Raw genomic sequence first — 18724 nt, forward strand, 5'->3', positions numbered from 1 at the left:
ATTCATTACAGGTATTAATTCACTCCTGTCTATGGCTGTCAGATTATTAATTCCTACAAATGTAAAGTGTGCCATTACAGAACTTATTGGTGGTGCAAAATTTTTGCAAAGATTATGGAGATTTGGTTTGATAAGAGGAAAATAAGTCAAGAGTGATGGGGAATAATTATCTCAAGTGATTTAATCAAACAATCAATCTTTTTAGCTGGAAATAAAGCCACATTATCAGTCCTGGCCTATCTTTTGGAGAAGATGGATTTACTCAGGAGTGTTTCTTCAGAGTCTGAGGCTGACACCTGCCTTCTCTCCACCATTATCCCTCCCAGGCAACTTCTGTCATTTGCTGGCTTAAAGGAAGCATCATGTTCAGCATCTTTTCAGATGTCTTTGAAATCAAGGGTAATGCTCTCTGATTTATTTTCCTATGTTCCCCTTAAATAGAATTCAAGTGCTGCATGAATTAAGTAGTGCATGATTTCGTCTGGTGAATTTTAGAAAATGTGGAATTAATCTTATAAAGCATGGTTTCAGTGTGTTTAACTGTTCTGCTTTAGCTCACAGTTTAAGCACCCAAGAATGAAAATGAATTACTGATGACAACGCTATTACTCTAACTCTTGTAGTTCACCGTTAGGCTGGAATAAAAGTAATCCCATTCCCATAAAATAAATAAATCAGTTGGTAGCATGCATAGAGACATTCTGGGTGGAAATCTCTTCTGTCTTTGTAGGTTTACATGCATGAGTTCAGTTTCTTCCTTAAAATTCAAATAATATAAAAAGAAAGAGAAGAAGAAACTATTGTTGGCTGAGTCTTTTTTTTTTTTTTTTTTTTTTTTTTTTTTTAAAGGGAGAGTGAGAGAGGGGGACAGAGAGAGAGAGAGAATTTTAACATATGTGGTGCTGCTGAGGATCGAACCCGGGCCGCACGCATGCTAGGCGAGCGCGCTACCGCTTGAGCCACATCCCCAGCCCCGTTGGCTGAGTCTTAATATCCTCCAGCTTCAGTAGTCAAGTGGATCTTCTCGTTAATCCTTGAACAGAGATAAGGTCTTTAAGAGAGCATATGACTTCTGTTGAATGGTTGAGCCAATCCCATATATCTCTAAACTGCAGTACAGCCGTCCATTCATCCTGAAGTTCTGAATATCCATGAGATAGGCAAATCTCTGAATGTTAATGGAAGAGAATGCTCAGTACTCCACAGACATCCTATATTCCATAAAAACTGAAGTATATGCACAGATATCTACATTAAATACACTTGAATATTTTTGAAAATATCTTCTCTGAACATTATTTCACAGTTAAAGACCTTGACTTTCCAGAGTCCACAGACCTAATATTATTTCTCGTACTATCATATAAATATTACAAATCGCTTTCTCTCTGAATTCGCATAAAAGTGTTTGACGTAAGCATACAGTTTATACTAAAATGATTAAATCACCAACGAATTTATTATTTAAATCTAAGCCCTCAAGGAAATGGTCTTTCTATTAAAACTTTCTGAGGCCTGAAAGAAGATTAGAAATTTTACAAATCTTCTTGCTAACCCTCTCCCATGCTCAAATCAGAAACTCAGAGACCCAGGGAATAATGCCAACTCTGGGAGTCAAGACTACAGCTTTTTGTTCCCAGTTCTTACCTCACAGCTCACAGCTTAAATGCTTGTTCCGTTTTTTCCTCGTGTCTCTACATGTCCTTCCCAATTATTACAAAGGGTGGCTTATTTGCAATTTTTTTTCCCCCCTCGGAAAAAGTAATTGTTGTTATATCTTGCCATTTCAACGAGGATATTTACAGAAATGCTGTACATCCCATAGTGGCCAAGCTTGAGGGCAAGGTTAGAAATAAAGGTTAAAGTATGTGTGTTGCTGGAGGAAAAGCATCTTTTTAACACTCCCCTTTTCTGCTTGGCAAGCAGATGGCTGGATCCTTATATGAGTGCCAGGAAGAAACAGCTGGCAAATCAAAACATACTGCAAGTGGTTAGAAGTGCTTATGAGCATTTGGAAGAAACAACATTTCTGAAAGAAGGGGAAAAGTTCAAGCCATACTTAACATGCAGAGGCGAGCTCAAAGCAGGAAACTGGGGTGCTAAAGATACTGTGCACTGAGGCAAGATCCTGCACTAATTTACATCTCTCTTCCAAAGATGCCTGCTAGCATAGGAGGCAGTGACTGTAACACACCTAAAAGGGAAGGTAATTCCAGGAAAATGAGAGAGACAGTGGGAGAGGAAGAGGAACTAACTGCAGATAAGGAGAAAAAGGGAATAAGGAGGAAAAGGGAAACACAAAGCAAGAGGAAAAGTAGAGAGGAGGAAGAGAGAGTAGGGAGGGGGTCATCTCACTGGAGAATTCTAGACTGCTTACTCTTTTCCATGTTTCTTCCTTATGACTTCCTTTGAGCATTTGTAATGAAACAGTTGGACCCCAGCAACCACTTTCTTTCTGCTTAAGAATAAAAACTAGATGTTGAAGTAAGGCTCATGGCAAAGGTCCCCAAATCTCTTTCCAAATGGGACTGAGATCCACCATTAGAGCAAACACATAGAAATCCTCCAGTGGGTAGTTTGGACCATTGGAGAGTCTTGGGCAGGCATTCAAGGAATTAGAGTTAGATTTCCTCCCATTATTCAAAAATCATGAGTGTAAACAGTGTCACTGGAGATCATAGTGACCAGCATTGGATATATTTGAAATCCTTACAGCAGGGTATATATGACAATAGATTGCTGACTTATATTTTGGAACACTTGATGCTATGGCTTGGATATTGTGTGAATGTGTCCCCCAAAGCTTCAGATGTTGGAGGTCACATCCGCAGTATGGTGATGTGAAGGAGAAGAGACGTTTAAGAATTGAGGCCTAGTCATTGGGGGCACCACTCTTAGAAGAAATTTGTTATAGTTTTTCATGGACCCTGGCTAGTTTCCAAGAGAGTAAGATGTTATAAAAAGAGCAAGCCTGGTCCCTAAATCCCTCAGGTTTCCTATCTTAACACGTGATCCCTTCCATTTGTGCTTCCATCGTAATGCCATACACCGCGAAGCCCTCATGAGATGCCAAATAAATGGAGCTGCCAGATCTTACATTTTCAAACTCTGAACCTGGGCTACATATATCTCTTTTCACAATAAATTACCCAGTTTTCTGTTACAGAAAAGGAAACCAGAAAATGAACCTATATACTTGGTTACTTCATTTGAAATATGAGCATAATAACACTGACCTCATGGGAATTAAATGAGATAAAACATTCAAATAATCCAGCAACAACAATGGGAACAACAACAAATGTTCTGAAAAGTTCCAGCAATCAAAAAGAAAGTATTTCACTGATAGCTTCAGAGAACAGTCATGGGCCATAGCAACGATAAAATAATAACAGGTATTAGGCATTCCCCATTACTTCACTGTGAAGTAATGTGCCTTATATGATCATCAGTATTTCAATTTTGTTTTCCTATTTTTACATAAAGAAATGTTTCTTTTCTTTTAAGGATCTGGGAGTTATTGGTATCGTGAATAAATAAGGGACAGTTCAAACATGTAAAATATTTATATCTGATACTGAAAATAATAATATCACTATTTTGAAAATGTTAATAAACTTTCCAAGACAGACTGATTCATTCATGTATATAACACATAAGTGGAAGTTATTCAACAGTTTATATATAAAAAAAACAACTGAAATAATTGAACACACAGCAGATGATCTGACTTTCACATAATTTTCTGAAAAATTTTATGTTTGTGATAGCTAAAGGTGTTCATTTATAAAATATGAATTAGGTGAACTTGAGATCTGAAAAAATTCTTTGCTGGTGAGGAGGACCTGCTGTTCCTGTGCTGATAGGCTCAATACAAAATTTTAAAGGAGAATATGCCTCTTTCCCATCTTTGGTAGATTTTTTTCCTTGACTCCTCTCACTTCCAAGCTCATCAAAGCTTCCTTCTGAAAGAATATGCTTTTTTACAAAGCCTCCCTCCAAAACTCTAGTCAAATTGGAGAATAGCCAGCAATGCATCTTTCTTTGACCTCATAAAAGTTATTTGGACTCTGACCCATTTCATTAAATACATTCTATTAATATTATATATATGAGACAGAGATTTGAGTAAAAATGTATGATTCTGGGGAAGGAGTAAGTCAAAAGAAAATCTGAAGAAGTCTGATGTATAGTGAGTGGAGCTTGAAGATCATTGGTCAAATTTTACCAAAATTTTAGCACCTGTTCAGTTTCAAGAACAACTTTCTGAAAGTCAAAATGGTTGGAGGAAAGTCTGTGCTCCCAAAAAGTATAATAGCTAATGTTTATGAAAATTATGTATTTGATTCTCCATCTATTCCAACTCCTTTCTTTCTGCATTAAAAAATATTATCATGGTTAGAAGACTCTACTTTATTTCAAATTGAAGCTTAACTCTCCATACTTTCCATCTGTTTTTTCTAGTTCTGCCTAGTGGAGCAGTTCCTCTAATCTATTTTCTGCTTGAGCACATATTGCATGTGGAGCAGACTCCCCTGGGAGTAGAATTGCCAGGGCCATTAATGATATTCCAGAAAGGGCTGTGCACCTGAACTGTTGAACTAAAAGATCAATGATGATATGTGCAGAGTTCCTGGCACAATAGCTTGTTTCACTCTTTAAGAAAAGATATGCATTCATTCATCTAGCCATTCATTCATTAGATTGCATTTGTTTATCGTCCCCTATGGTTCAGGTATTCTAGATACATCAATGATCAAAACAAATGTACAAACAAAACTTTTTCTTCCCATGAATATGAAAGTTATATTTTAAATATAGTAATTGATTCTGCTCTACTTTTATAAAACACATAAACAGTTTTTGCAAAGAAGTCTCTCAATTATGGTTAGGGACTCTGGAGGAGGAGGCTCTATAGAAGAATTGTTAACCTCTTTTCCTGTGTATAAAATACACAGGAAATAAAATAGCTTTAGGTGATGGAAATATCTTTCATGTTCTCCTTTCTCATTTCATACTTTCTGTATTTATTTCTCCTTGACCTGCTTTATAGATCACTCACTTTCTCGGTTGGTTACCCTTAAACCCATATCTCAGCCAGAACTGAAATTCAGATGCAATTGAAAGATTGGAAGAAATTTTAAGAAGTGTCTGGAAATTTCAAGAAGCCAAAGAAAAAAAGCTGAGTGTGAGAATGAGAAAGTGTAAAAGCCATGGATCATGTGTTATGAGTTAAATAACACAGTAAATGGTTTTTACTCTGGGCCACTTCCCTCCACAAATCCAGCTGTGTGACAGAGTCCAGTTTGGAACAGCAGGAAGACTGCTTTCTCCTGGATTCAAAGTACTGAAATGGGGAAATTAAGCATTTGAAAGACTAAACTGTGAGATGGTGACCATCTTGGGCACTGAAGTAATGAGTGTTGATCAAAAACTACATGAATAGAATAGTTCAGCAGATCATTTGTAGAGGGATTTACATGAATTCCATGAACTATGCAACAAACCTTTTACTGCTTAACTAAAACAATAATGGATTGAGAATTACATTAGGGAAGTAGGAGACTACTTATCTCATAAAAAAGCATTTTATAATTATTGGCCCTCAGGAGAACAAACTGCCTGTCATCTTGGGGGCTTCAGGAATTATGTATGTGTGAATGAAAAAGGGGGGTTATGTTTTTCTTAAGGCAAAGAAGTAAAGTGGGTTTTCTGTGAAGGGTTTGAAAAGGAGAAAGTGATGCCACTCAACTATTTTCTACCCCACCATAGTCATGGAAGCAACACACAATGTTAACGTTGGTCTTCAGGAAGGGTGGGAAGCTGAGGGGAGGTACCATACTGGTTCAGAAGCATTTGGAGTCACAGCTCCAGCCCTGCTCTCTTTCCTAGGGCAATTTGCTCTTGAGAATCCATAATACAATTTGTTTAGAGTAATGTCAGGATTCCATATGTTTTAATGCAAAGGAACAGGGGAAAAATGAGTAATCAAAAGATAGAATGGAAAGAGGTGAACAATAAAAGACAAATAATGTCTAAAAAAAACTGACAAAAATATCACTGAATCTAAGCTAAATTTTCTGTGATGATTAAAAAAACAAACAAAAACCCAGTAGATTCAATATCTAATAACTAAACAACTCTTGCAATAGCAAGACTTATATGAGGAGTAAAAAAACATACAGAACATTAAAATCATTGCTTAATTTTAACATATTAACCCTCCCAAAATCAATTTTTTTTTCTAGATCTATTCAACTAACTTCTATCTCTACCCCAAGAACCATGAGTTTATTGTGAGGTCTTCGTTTTTCTTTTTTTTTAACCAAAAGATCAGAGCTAGGTGGGATGGCAATCCGGATTCTTGGAGCAATTCTTGGAAACCATTTATGAATTTATTCCGTATATTTTATCTCCTCTTACTTGCTTGGATTTGATTCTAGTAGTTGTCCTGCCCAGTAGCAAGCTAGCAATAATTTGTTCATAATCCAATGTTGTCATTTGCTAGTAGATTGCACCTAGAATGTCTCTAAAACATTTAAAAGCAACTGTAAACTTTTTTCCATTGCCATATTTCCACCTTGGCTATAAAAGCTGGTGAATTTTCTGATGTGAACTGTCACCCTGAACACTCATCTCCATCTTTCTACACCCATGATTAGTTCCAAAGACAGAATAATCAATTTAACCTTCATATGTGCCATTTGATTTTATGGCTATAACCCTGCTTGGACCACTTTATTCGGGAGCACATCTATCAGATCAGGAGAGGATTGCCTATTGTCTGGCTTCCAGCTCTCTCTTCTGTCACAGTGGTTTTTTTAACTTGATTCTAAGGACAGGTGACCCACTTTGCTTTGGTTATTTGTATCAAAATTACATTTTTAAAATTTTCTATTAATGTCTGTCCCTGAGGCTTTATTTCTTTCTCGATTTCAGTTTCTTTGCCTTGCTTTATTCCAAATTCAACAAGCATCTGTGGCACTGATTTGAGGTATATGAAAAACATGAAGATATGATCCTGGCAAACAAATGTTCATGATACAGCATGATCATGTGCTTTGATTGGCATTGAGCTCCAATGTCAACACTGTGAGTGAGTGAATCCTGACTATAGTTGTAATAACAGCCTCATAATCCCAAGCATGTAGTAAAGCCATTTCCAACTTAGTATTATCATCTATAAAGTGGGGGTAATTTACTTAACTTCTTTCTGGACCATTGTGTGGGTTACATATTATCTAGGGTAATGCAAATATATGCTTATTAGAAGTCATAGCATCCTATTTTTTTTTCAATTGGCTACATACCTTTTCATTGGTAATTTGCTGCACTTTCTTCCTTAAGATTACAAACTATGAATCTGTTCACTTTATGCTCAGTTTACTCCAAATTGCATATCTTTGTTGAAATAGAAGGTTCTCTGCTTTAGACTCAGCACCTAAATCTGGGTCATCAATTAAAGTTAACCAGTGAAATCCAGACTTCAAAACAAAATGAATATAACTTAGTCCTCATCACACTCATCCAGCCAGCAGCGTTTGATACAGTTGAACAGTCCTTCTAGCTGACATATTTACTTCACTCGACAAGAGCAACACTATTCTTTTTGTGTTTCTTCTGTTTCTCATGGCATTTCTTCTTATTTCCTTTGCCATGCACTTTCTACCATGATGTTTCACCTTAGCACAGGCTCAAAGCCTGGAAGGCAAGTCACCATTTATAGAAACCTCTGAAACCTTGAGTCAAAATCTTTCCCTCTTTTATGTTAATTATCTCTGGTATTTTGTCATAGCAATAGAAATTGGACTAACAAAACTAGTGTTTCTCAGAGCTCAATCTACCAACCCCTTTCTTTTCTCTACCTATACCTAATCCTTTATTATCTCTTTAATATCAAAGCCCTAAATTCCCACATGGTTCCCTCTTTCAGTCATAAACTATTTCTACCACTTAAAGTTCATGTTTCTAAATTTGTATTTACATTTTCTTTTGCAGGATTATGAGACATTGCTAAACTAATTTGTCAAAAAAAAAAAACTTGCTTTTTTTTTTTTCCTACAAATTACTCTTTGAAAGACCGCAGGAACATATCTGTAAAAGAACATTCTACAGTTGCTTATGACTAACCTTGGATTTCCTGATTTATTTTTATACCTATTATCAAATTCTATTGAGTTACTGCTTTTTAAATCTACCAAGAATTCAATTCAATTACTTCTATTAATGCCTTTATCCTAAGTTAATTCATTCTCTTTTACTATTTTTTGTTTGTTTGTTTTGTTTTGGGTACCAGGAATTGAACCCAGCGCACTTAAATACTGAGCCACATCTCCAGCCTTTTTTAATATTTACTTTAGAAACAAGGTCTTGCTGAGTTGATTAGGGTCTCACTAAGTTTCTGAGACTGGCTTTGAACACTAAACCTTCTTGTCTCTGCCTCTTGAGCTGCTAGAATTACAAGCATGTGCCATTGCACCCAGCTAATGTAGTGTTTCTAAGACTTTTACTTCTTATTTTTATTCCCATTTCCATGTCTGTATTTCTCTAGGATAGTCTTTACTGAAGCTACTCTTAAAACTCATCAAAAATCCAAAATGTCATATCTTCTCTAAGGCCCACCATTATGCCAATCCACTTTGCTATTATTGCCTACTATTCTCCCACTTGGTCATATCCTCATTCTACCACTCCTGGAACACTAAGTTCATATAGTAGAGGCCACATAGTAAGCCAACCATTAGCATCATACTGAATGGGGGAAAGCTAAAAACTTTCATTATAAGAAAGTATCCTTGTCTCAAATAAGACAAGGATACTAATTTTGACCACTTTTTGATTGCAATAATGGAAGCCCCTATCAGAGCAACTCAACAAGAGAAGGAAATAGAGGGCATCCAAACCAAAAGGAAGAAGTAAAATTGTCTCTGTTTTCAACTAGGAGTGTCTACACTTAGAAACCCCAAATACTCCACCAAAATGTCAAAACTAATCTTAAAATTCGGCTTATTTGCAAATATAATATCAACATAGAAAAAATAGTAGCACTATAGGAAGTGAAGTTCTGGAATGATATTGGCTAAGTTAGATTGTTATATTGTGTGCATGTACAGTTATATAACAACAAATCCCATCATTATGTACAACTATAATGCATAAAAAAATCCTAACCAAAGAAGTGAAAGGTCTCTCTAATAAAAATTATAAAACATTGATGAAAGAAATTAAAGAGAATGCAAAGAAATGAAAAGATACCTAATATATCATGAGTTCATGAATTGAAAGAGTCAGAATTATTAATGTGTCCATACTATCCAGGGCAATCAACAGATTCAAGGAAATCCCTACCAAAATATTAATGGCATTTTTAATGAATAAAAAAAATAAGGCTAAAATTTGTGTGGCAAATAATAATAATAATAACAACAACAACAATAATGCCAAAGCAGAATACATCATGCTATTGTGCTAACCAAATTCAAAACACACTGCAAACCTACAAAACAATAGTAATGAAAATGCCATGGTGTTGATATAAACACAGACACATAAACCAAAGAAACAGAATAGAGAGCCTAGAACTCACCGCAGAACTGACCTCATGCAATTCTAGCCAGCTGATGTTTGACATTTGACAGCATTGGAGAAAGGACAGTCTTTCCAATAAATGGTACTAGGAAATTGGATATTTATATGCAGAAAAAAAATGAATTAAACAGCTGTTGTCTCTGACAGGTTGTAAAAATTAACTCAAAATGGATTAAAGAGCTAAATGTAAGAAAAGAAACTATGTAACACTGTGTCTACCAAATGCTTGGAAGAATGAGGGGGGAGGTGAGGGAAGGGTGGAAAAAGGTTGATTAATTAATTTGTAGTTACATGGCAGAAGGAAGTTTTGATGTTCAAATGTAGACCTATCATGACATTTAGATTTTCGTACTGTCTTGCATGCTATTTAGGAAAGCATATTTTCCAGATTGTCTGATTTATTTGTGTGAAATTTTGCAAAATAAACATGTATGTTTTTAAATGTCTGTTTTGATATTTATTTCTTAATTTTATAATAATTTTGTTAATAATCACTTCTGTGCTTAAAAACCATTTGACATAGTGTTTTGATCATTTAGTTTTTCCAAGAACCACATTTTAGTCTTTTTAAAACTATAATGTGCACCCAGAGTGTGCACATCATCATTTGATGATTTTTTTTTTAATGGAGATAAATTTACATAGCTTAACACAAATGGATTATTTTAAATGAAAATTCAGTGATATCAAGTACATTCACATTGATGTGCAACTATAACTTTTTTGTAAGACCAATATATTTTAGTCACCCCAAAATAAAACTCTATATTTATGCTATAGTTTGAGTGTTTGTGCCCCCCCCCCCCAAATTCATTTTGCAGCATAAGCTCCAATATGATGGTGTGGTTTTAGGAAGGAGATTAGGTCATGAGGGCTCTGTACTTATGAATGAACTAAAGCATTCTGTGGTCTGAATGTGTTCCCCAAAATGTATACTACCGCAGTCTGGCTGGGCACAATTCAGGAGCCACTTGTCAAAAGAAACAAACTTTATTTTTAGAACCACACAGGCCAAACAAAACAGCTCATCAGGAAAAACCCTCAGAGCCCAACTGCCACCACTGGCTTCCCACAAGCCTCTCCTAAAACCACAAGCCTCTCCACCTCCCACAATCCTCCTACTCTTGAGGCTGATTGGGTAGGTCGTGTGGGCGGAGCCAAAAGAAGTCCTCCAGTGAGCAACTCCATAGTCTGAAAGGGCAGGGAAACAGCCCAATAAGCATCACCGCAGAGGAACCAATCAGCTAGAAGTTGCTGGGGCCGCTGTGAGCCAATCATCAACTGGCAGTCTGAAAGTTTGCTGGCAGCTGGAAGTTTGCTGGGGCCCCTTCAGCTGTGGCTCTCAACATCTCCCCTTCTGTTTAAGCAACAAGCATGTGGCTTAGGGACTGTGCCTGCCTTAGGTTGTCCAATAGTACATATGGTCCTTACCAGTTATCAAATGAGCTGACCTCAAGACGTCAGCCTCCTGTCTGAGGTTGGTACCATTGCAATTGGATCTTATCTGTCACTGACTACCGGTCCAGTATACAGCCACACCTGTGGAGAGGTCTTTGTACCAGCAGGGGGGTGAGGTTCTTTGCCTCACCTCTGTTGGCCCCCAAATTTTAGCTGAACAATCATGACAAGCAGAAGGGAGGAAGATACACCAAGCCAGTTGATGGCTCCTTTTGTAAAAATTGTACCACTGATGACATCATCAGCAAAAATACCCCAACACTACCACAAGTCGCTGCACCAACAGATAGTTCACAATGCATACAGGTGAGTTCACAATGCATACAAGTGATACATAGTCCAGGCAAGTTCTGCAAGCAGTTCAGTGATGGCTATTGCAGAAGCTATAGATTGGTTTTATCTTTGTCTTCACCAGCACTGGGATGAAGATAGGAATTCTGGCAATAATGGCTAAATAAAAAATTATGTAACATTCCAGAAGGCACTAAAAGAAAACAATTTTCTTAACAATTTACATTGTCTTGAAGAGAATTATTAAATACAATAAAAAGGAAAGATGAAAGTAAACAAACAGATCTGTTAACCTCCTTTTTTGTTCATATATTAAAACAATCCTCAACAGCTATTTACCCAATTTAAATTAAACCATTTAAATCACGTGAAAAAAAAATTTGAATCCATTTTTTCATGAGTGCTCATTATATATGATATATGGACACATGTACATTCAAACACATAACATAAAACACAAGTGTGCACACATAATATAAGACATACAACACAGGTGAAATCTCCATTACAATGTTTAAAAATTCTATAGTCAAAAAAATAGAACTGATCAGCAAAACATTAACCTAGGTCTGTATGAGCTCATTATATGGCAAAGGGCAATAATAAAATAGATATTGAAAAAAGCATCCTGGTTCAGTCAGATGTAAGAATACCCAAACTGGAGTTTTCGATATCAGTTGTTATGGATTTGAGCCAAATCATCTTCTTTTTGGTCTGTAGTAATCGCTTTAGTTAATCTCTCTGGAATCCAAATCGGCTGCTGTTCTCCCTGTGGAAACACATAAACAGACCCCCGACTCCAGACAATCACTGGGTCAGGACCTTAGTTAATCTCTCTGGAATCCAAATCGGCTGCTGTTCTCCCTGTGGAAACGCACAAACAGACCCCCGACTCCAGACAATCACTGGGTCAGGACTTTCCATTGTCTTGTTAGAATACCCTTCCAAAGTACCTTGGACTTATGTACATTTTTTGGATACATATGCCTTTTTGCAGCACTAAGCCCTGATGAATCCAAATTTAAAAAGTTTAGAGTAAAAAAGGGTTATTTTAAGTTTACCTTTGGGGAATATATACCCCTTCCCAATTCCTTCTTTTTGCTTTAATAAGTACATTTTAATAGTTTGATGAGCTCTTTCAACTATGCCTTGTCCCTGTGGATTGTATGGGATTCCTGTTATATGAGTAATGCCAAATGTTGAGCAAAATTGTTTAAAAGAGGTAGAAGTATAACCAGGGGCATTATCTGTTTTTAACTGTTTTGGAACGCCCACAGTGGCAAAATTTTGTAAGCAATGAGCTATACATCTTTAGTTTTTTCTTCGGCATGAAGGGAGCCCATCAGAAATCCAGAAGAAGTATCAACTGTAACATGCAAGTATTTTAATTTTCCAAATTCTGGCAAGTGTGTGACGTCCATCTGCCAAATATGGTTAGGTATCAATCCTCTAAGATTGACTCCAAGATTAACTTGTGGTAAAAAGGTCACACAATTTTGACATTGTTTTATTATTTGTCTAGCTTGTTCCTTAGTTATTTTAAAACGCTTTTGTAAAGTATTAGCATAGACATGGAACCTTTTATGAAAATTTATAGCTTCTTCTAGTGTAGAGAAAATATGTATGTCATGTGTAGTTTTATCTGCTAAATCATTGCCCAAGCTAAGGGATCCAGGCAATTCTGTATGTGCCCTGATATGTCCTATAAAGAATGGATCTTTTCTGTCCCAGATTAGAATTTGTATAGTGGAAAGCAAAGAGAAAACAGTAGAGGAAGGGGAAATCCTACCAGCATCTTCAAGGGATACTATAGCATTAACTATACACTGACTATCAGAAAATAAATTAAATACAGAATCTTTAAACATCACAAAAGCTTGTAATACTGCATTAAGCTCTACCTTTTGAGCTGATTGTTTGGGTACTAAAAATGTAAAAGTTTGATCAGGTGTAACTATTGCTGCTGTACCATTATTTGACCCATTAGTAAATATATTCGGAGCATTCATGATAGGTGTTTTTCTTGTCATTTTTGGAAAAATTACAGGATGCAATGACCAAAAAGACAATAAAGGACTAGATGGTAAGTGGTTATCAAATGAAACATTAGATTTGCACATGATTATTGCCCAAGTATTTAACTCATTAGCTAACTCATCAGTTTGATTCATAGTATATGGAGTAATAATTTTATTGGGAGAAATTCCAAACACTCCCTTTGCTGCTTTTATTCCTTTGAGTATTAATTGTCCTACTGCCTCAGGATACCTAGTAAGAATAGTGTTAGGAGAATAAGATAAATGTATCCATAATAATGGACCTTCTTGCCAAAATACTCCTGTAGGAATATTTTTTGTTGGTAGTACAATAAATAATAAAGGCAAACTTATATCAATTCTATCCAAATGCATATTTTCCATATATGTTTCAATGATTTTTAATGCCTTTCTTGCTTCAGGCGTTAACATTGAGGGTGAATTTGGATCTGATGGACTTTTTAGGATATCAAATAAAGGTCCCAACTCTCCTGTTGGTATACCTAGATAAGCCCTTATTCAATTTATGTCTCCTAATAACTTTTGAAAGTCATTAAGTGATTTGAGTTGATCTACTTGTATTTGAATTTTTGGTGGATGGACCATGGTTGAGGATAATAGAACTCCTAAATAATTAATTGGAAAATTTAATTGTACTTTATCTATTGCTATCTCTAGATTATAATTTTTTAATAAGTTTGTAAGTGTGGCATAACATTCTAGCAATGTGTTTTTAGCATTGTGTGCTAATAATACATCATCCATATAGTGAAATATTTTTAGTTCAGGATTTTGATTTCTAAGTGGCTGGATTACTTTGTTAACATAAATTTGACACATAGTTGAGCTGTTAACCATCCCTTGAGGGAGTACTTTCCATTCATATCTCTGATCAGGACCTTCATGATTCAGTGCAGGGATAGTAAATGCAAAATGTGGACTATCCTCAAGATGAATTGGAATTGAAAAAAAAAAATCTTTAATATCTATAACTAAAATATACCAGGTTTTTGGCAAAGCAGACAATTGAGGAATCCCCAATTGAGCAGGTCCCATAATAACCATCTCATTATTTTTTTTTTACTTTATTTTTATTTATTTATTTATTTATTTTTTATATTGGTTGTTCACAACATTACAAAGCTCTTGACATATTATATTTCATACATTAGATTGAAGTGGGTTATGAACTCCCAATTTTACCCCAAATGCAGATTGCAGAATCACGTCGATAACCATCTCATTATTAATGGCTCTTAAATCTTTCAATAATCTCCATTTACTAGATTTCTTTTTGATGACAAAAATGGGAGTATTATGGGGAGATACAGAAGGCTGTATATGTCCTTCTGCTAATTGTTGTTTGACCAGGTCATGGGCTGCTTGTATCTTTTCTTTAGTCAGGGGCCACTGAGGAACCCATACTGGTCTTTCTGATTTCCAAGTAATTTTTATTGTCTCAGTGGCCCTTTCTGAAAAATCCAACCCATGTCTGTCTGTTCCTTGATCTATTTGTATTGGTGCTGCTATACCTTGTTCTTGTTTTTCTAATCTTTTTCCTTTCCTAAAACCTTATCTAGCTATAACAGTGTGTGCATTTTGATTGATGTTTTTTGTTAATGTCAAACCTAATTGATCTAGGACATCTCGTCCCCATAAATTTACGGGAAGATGATCCAATACATATGGCTGTATAGTTCCCTCACATCCTTCAGGATCCTTCCAATCTAATACCATTGCACTTCTATGGGGATTAGTTGCCACTCCTAGGCCTCGAAGCATTTGAGTGGCTTGTTGTAATGGCCAATGTTTGGCCATTCTTGACTAGAGATGATGCTAAGGTCTGCAGCTGTATCCAGTAGCCCATTAAATTCATGTCCTTGAATATTTAGTTTTAGCATGGGGCGAGTATCTAAATTTAAAGAAAGCATAGCCTAATCTACACCTGTGGAGCTAATCCCTTGGAACCTCTTTCTACAGCACGACTGGAAATTTATCATGTAGGCTGGGTATTATTAGTAACTGTGTTAATCTATCTCTTGGTGAAATTACTGATATACCCTTTGGAGAACTGGCTATAATTTTTATTTCACCTTCATAATCGGGATCAATTACCCCGGGACTTATCATAAGTCCTTGAGTAGAAGAGCTGTGTCCCAATAATAAGACTACTCTTACTTTGGGAAGAGGTCCTTTTACCCCTGTGGGAATGGTTTGAACTCCCATCTCTGGAGTTAGTACTGCTCTGGCAGAAGCACAGATGTCCAATCCTGTGCTCCCTCTTGTTTGTCTGATGAGGGATCTGATGGACAATGTGTCCTGGGCACTACCCTGATGGGGTTGCTGGGTTTCTCCAGTGCTCCGTATATTTGTGGTTTGGGGCCCCGTAGCATTGGGCCCCTTTGTCCATTTTATAGCAATGGAGCCCGATGCCTTTCTCCATGATATTGTGGATAAACACCTGGTCCTTGTTCGTTTTTTGATAATGAAGTACCCTCTATGGTGCTCTGAGAACAACATTCATTAGCCCAATGTCTTCCTCTACGGCGTCGTGGGCAAATACCCGATATTCTACTCTTTGATACCTAGTTTTGTTAAACCCTCCTCCTATGGGGCAATTCCTTTTAAAATGTCCTGTTTGTTCACAATTGTAGCATGTTCTTTGCCTGGCATCTAAAGCCTGTTTTACTGCAGCTGCCACGACTTGCTCTTGTTCATTAATGTCTCTACATAATTTAATATATGTGTTTAAATCTTCATGTTTCCATGGTCTAATGATATCTCTGCACCAACGATTTGCTTGCTCATAAGCCAGTTGTTTTAGTAATGGCATTGCTTGTTCTGTATTCCTGAAAACCCAGGTAGCTGTTTGAATAAGCCTATCTACAAATTCAACATAAGGTTCATTAGCTCCTTGTATTACCTTAGATAATTGACCTTGTAAACCTCCATGTCCTTGTAAAGTCTTCCATGCCTTAATTGCATCTACAGCAATTTGTACGTATACACCAGGATCATATGCAATTTGTTGCTGATGATCCTCATGGGGTTCTGATAAGGCCAAGGTCGCGGGTTCAATCCCCATACGGGCCACCAAATGCCGCAATCTGGCTGGGCACAATTCAGGAGCCACTTGTCAAAAGAAACAAACTTTTTTTTTTAGAACCACACAGGCCAAACAAAACAGCTCCTCAAGAAAAACCCTCAGAGCCCAACTGCCACCACCGGCTTCCCACAAGCCTCTCCACCTCCCACAATCCTCTTGCTCTTGAGGCCGATTGGGTAGGTCGAATGGGCAGAGCCAAAAGAAGTCCCCCAATGAGCAGCTCCATAGTCTGAAAGGGCAGGGAAACAGCCCAATGAGCATCACCGCAGAGTACCCAATCAGCTAGAAGTTGATGGTATACGTTGATGGTGACATTTAATTTCTAATGGAATAGTATTAAGAAATGGGGCCAAAGGTGACTGATTAATTTCTGATGGCAGAGCTCTTTCACATTGCTGGTGAGAAGATATGATAATTCATCCACTGTAAAAAATTATGAAGTTTCCTCAAATGTTACACACACCATGATCCATCAATTCCACTCTCAGATATAAAACAAGAGGAACTGAAAACAAGTACTCGAAGAGACCCTATAAAATTATTGAGTCTTTGTCTATGACCATCCTTTTTCCTGGCAAGCTATAATATTTGTCTCCTCCTGAGGATTCAGCATTTAAGGCAACATCTTGGAAAGTGACAAATCTTCAGCAGACACAGAGGCTTCTGAGAGCCTGATTTTGGACTTCTGTGGCCCTAGATCTATGAGAAATAAATCTCTATTCTGCATAAATTTCCCAGTCTTGTGTATTCTGGTACAGTAGCAGGAAAATATCCTTACATAAGAGGAAGGCACCACCTGTTTGGAACAGGTACTCATCACCTACCACAAATTAATATTTGACTTCCCAGCCTCCAGATCTGAGCAACAAATTTTTATTATTTATAAATTATTCATTAGAAGGTATCTTTCAATAGCAGTCAAAACATACTTAGATAATCCACTAAGCAGTTGACTACATTTCAACTTCTTGCCATCCCTTAGAAACGGCCAATTTGCTTTCTGTTTCTGTGGACTTAAGTATTCTATAAATATCATAAAACTGAAACTATATGATATGTGAACTTTTCTATCAGGCCTCTTGTACCTAGTAATGTTTTCAACTTTCATCCATGTCTCACATATTAGTACCTTTGTGACTGATATTCCATTGCATGGATATACCACATTTTGTTTATCCATTAATTTTAATGAACATTTGCCTTCTTTTTACCTTTTGTCTATTAATAAAGAGTGTTGCTATTAACATTTATGTACAAGTATTTGGTTGAGTACTCATTTTCAATTCTTTTTACATGCACCTGGAAGTAAACTTGATGGGTCATGTTACATATTTAATTTTGAGGAAGCCTCAAGGTGTTTACCACACTGGCGCAATTATTACATGTTCTCACCACCAATACACAAAGGTTCCAGTTTCTTCATATCAACACCAAAACATATTATATTAATTTCTATCTGATATGCTTATTTGAGCACATTTTTTATGACATGCCTAGACCACTAAAGGTGAAAAAATGCCTCTTTATTAAATGGTGTTGAACAATTAGATATACACAAGCCACAGAATGAAGTTGGACCCATACTGCACATCATGTAAAAAAAATTAACTCAAAATTAATCAACAATTTAAGATCTAAAACTATAAAACTTTTTTAGGAAAATAGAGGAGCAAAATGTTGTGACCTTAGATTTAACAATAGATCTTAGATAGGTGCCAAAAGCACAAAAGAAAAAAAAAATAGATTTCATCTAAATTTAAAACTAACATATATGAAAAGATGTGATCAAGAATTTGAAAAGATAATCTTTTGGAGGTGATATTTTCTAAAATCATTTAGATATTTTCTAAAAATCATAATGCTATAAGAGTATATAATTCATAATATATCAAGAACCCTTAAAGTTCAACAATTAAAAGATAAAAATTACCTTAAGAAATGAAGAAAGAATCTGAATAAACATTTTGTTGAAGGAGATATCAAATTTGCTAGCAAGCAGATAAAAGTATAAAAAGATTCTGTCTCTTGTTACAGGGAAATGCAAATTAAAACCACAATGAGATACTACTTCACACACATTATTTCTTTCCCTTTCTTTTTTATTCTGAGATTCCCATAGTTAAGATTCCCATAATTGATGATGTACTACAAGTGTCTTAGTGTCTGATCAATTCTCTCTTTTTATGGGGGGATGGGGTTAACCAGGGATTGACCTCAGGGGCACCCAAACTGAACTGCATGCCCA

This window comes from Ictidomys tridecemlineatus, chromosome 2 (assembly GCF_052094955.1).
Source record: "Ictidomys tridecemlineatus isolate mIctTri1 chromosome 2, mIctTri1.hap1, whole genome shotgun sequence".
In the NCBI taxonomy this organism is placed as follows: Eukaryota; Metazoa; Chordata; class Mammalia; order Rodentia; family Sciuridae; genus Ictidomys; species Ictidomys tridecemlineatus.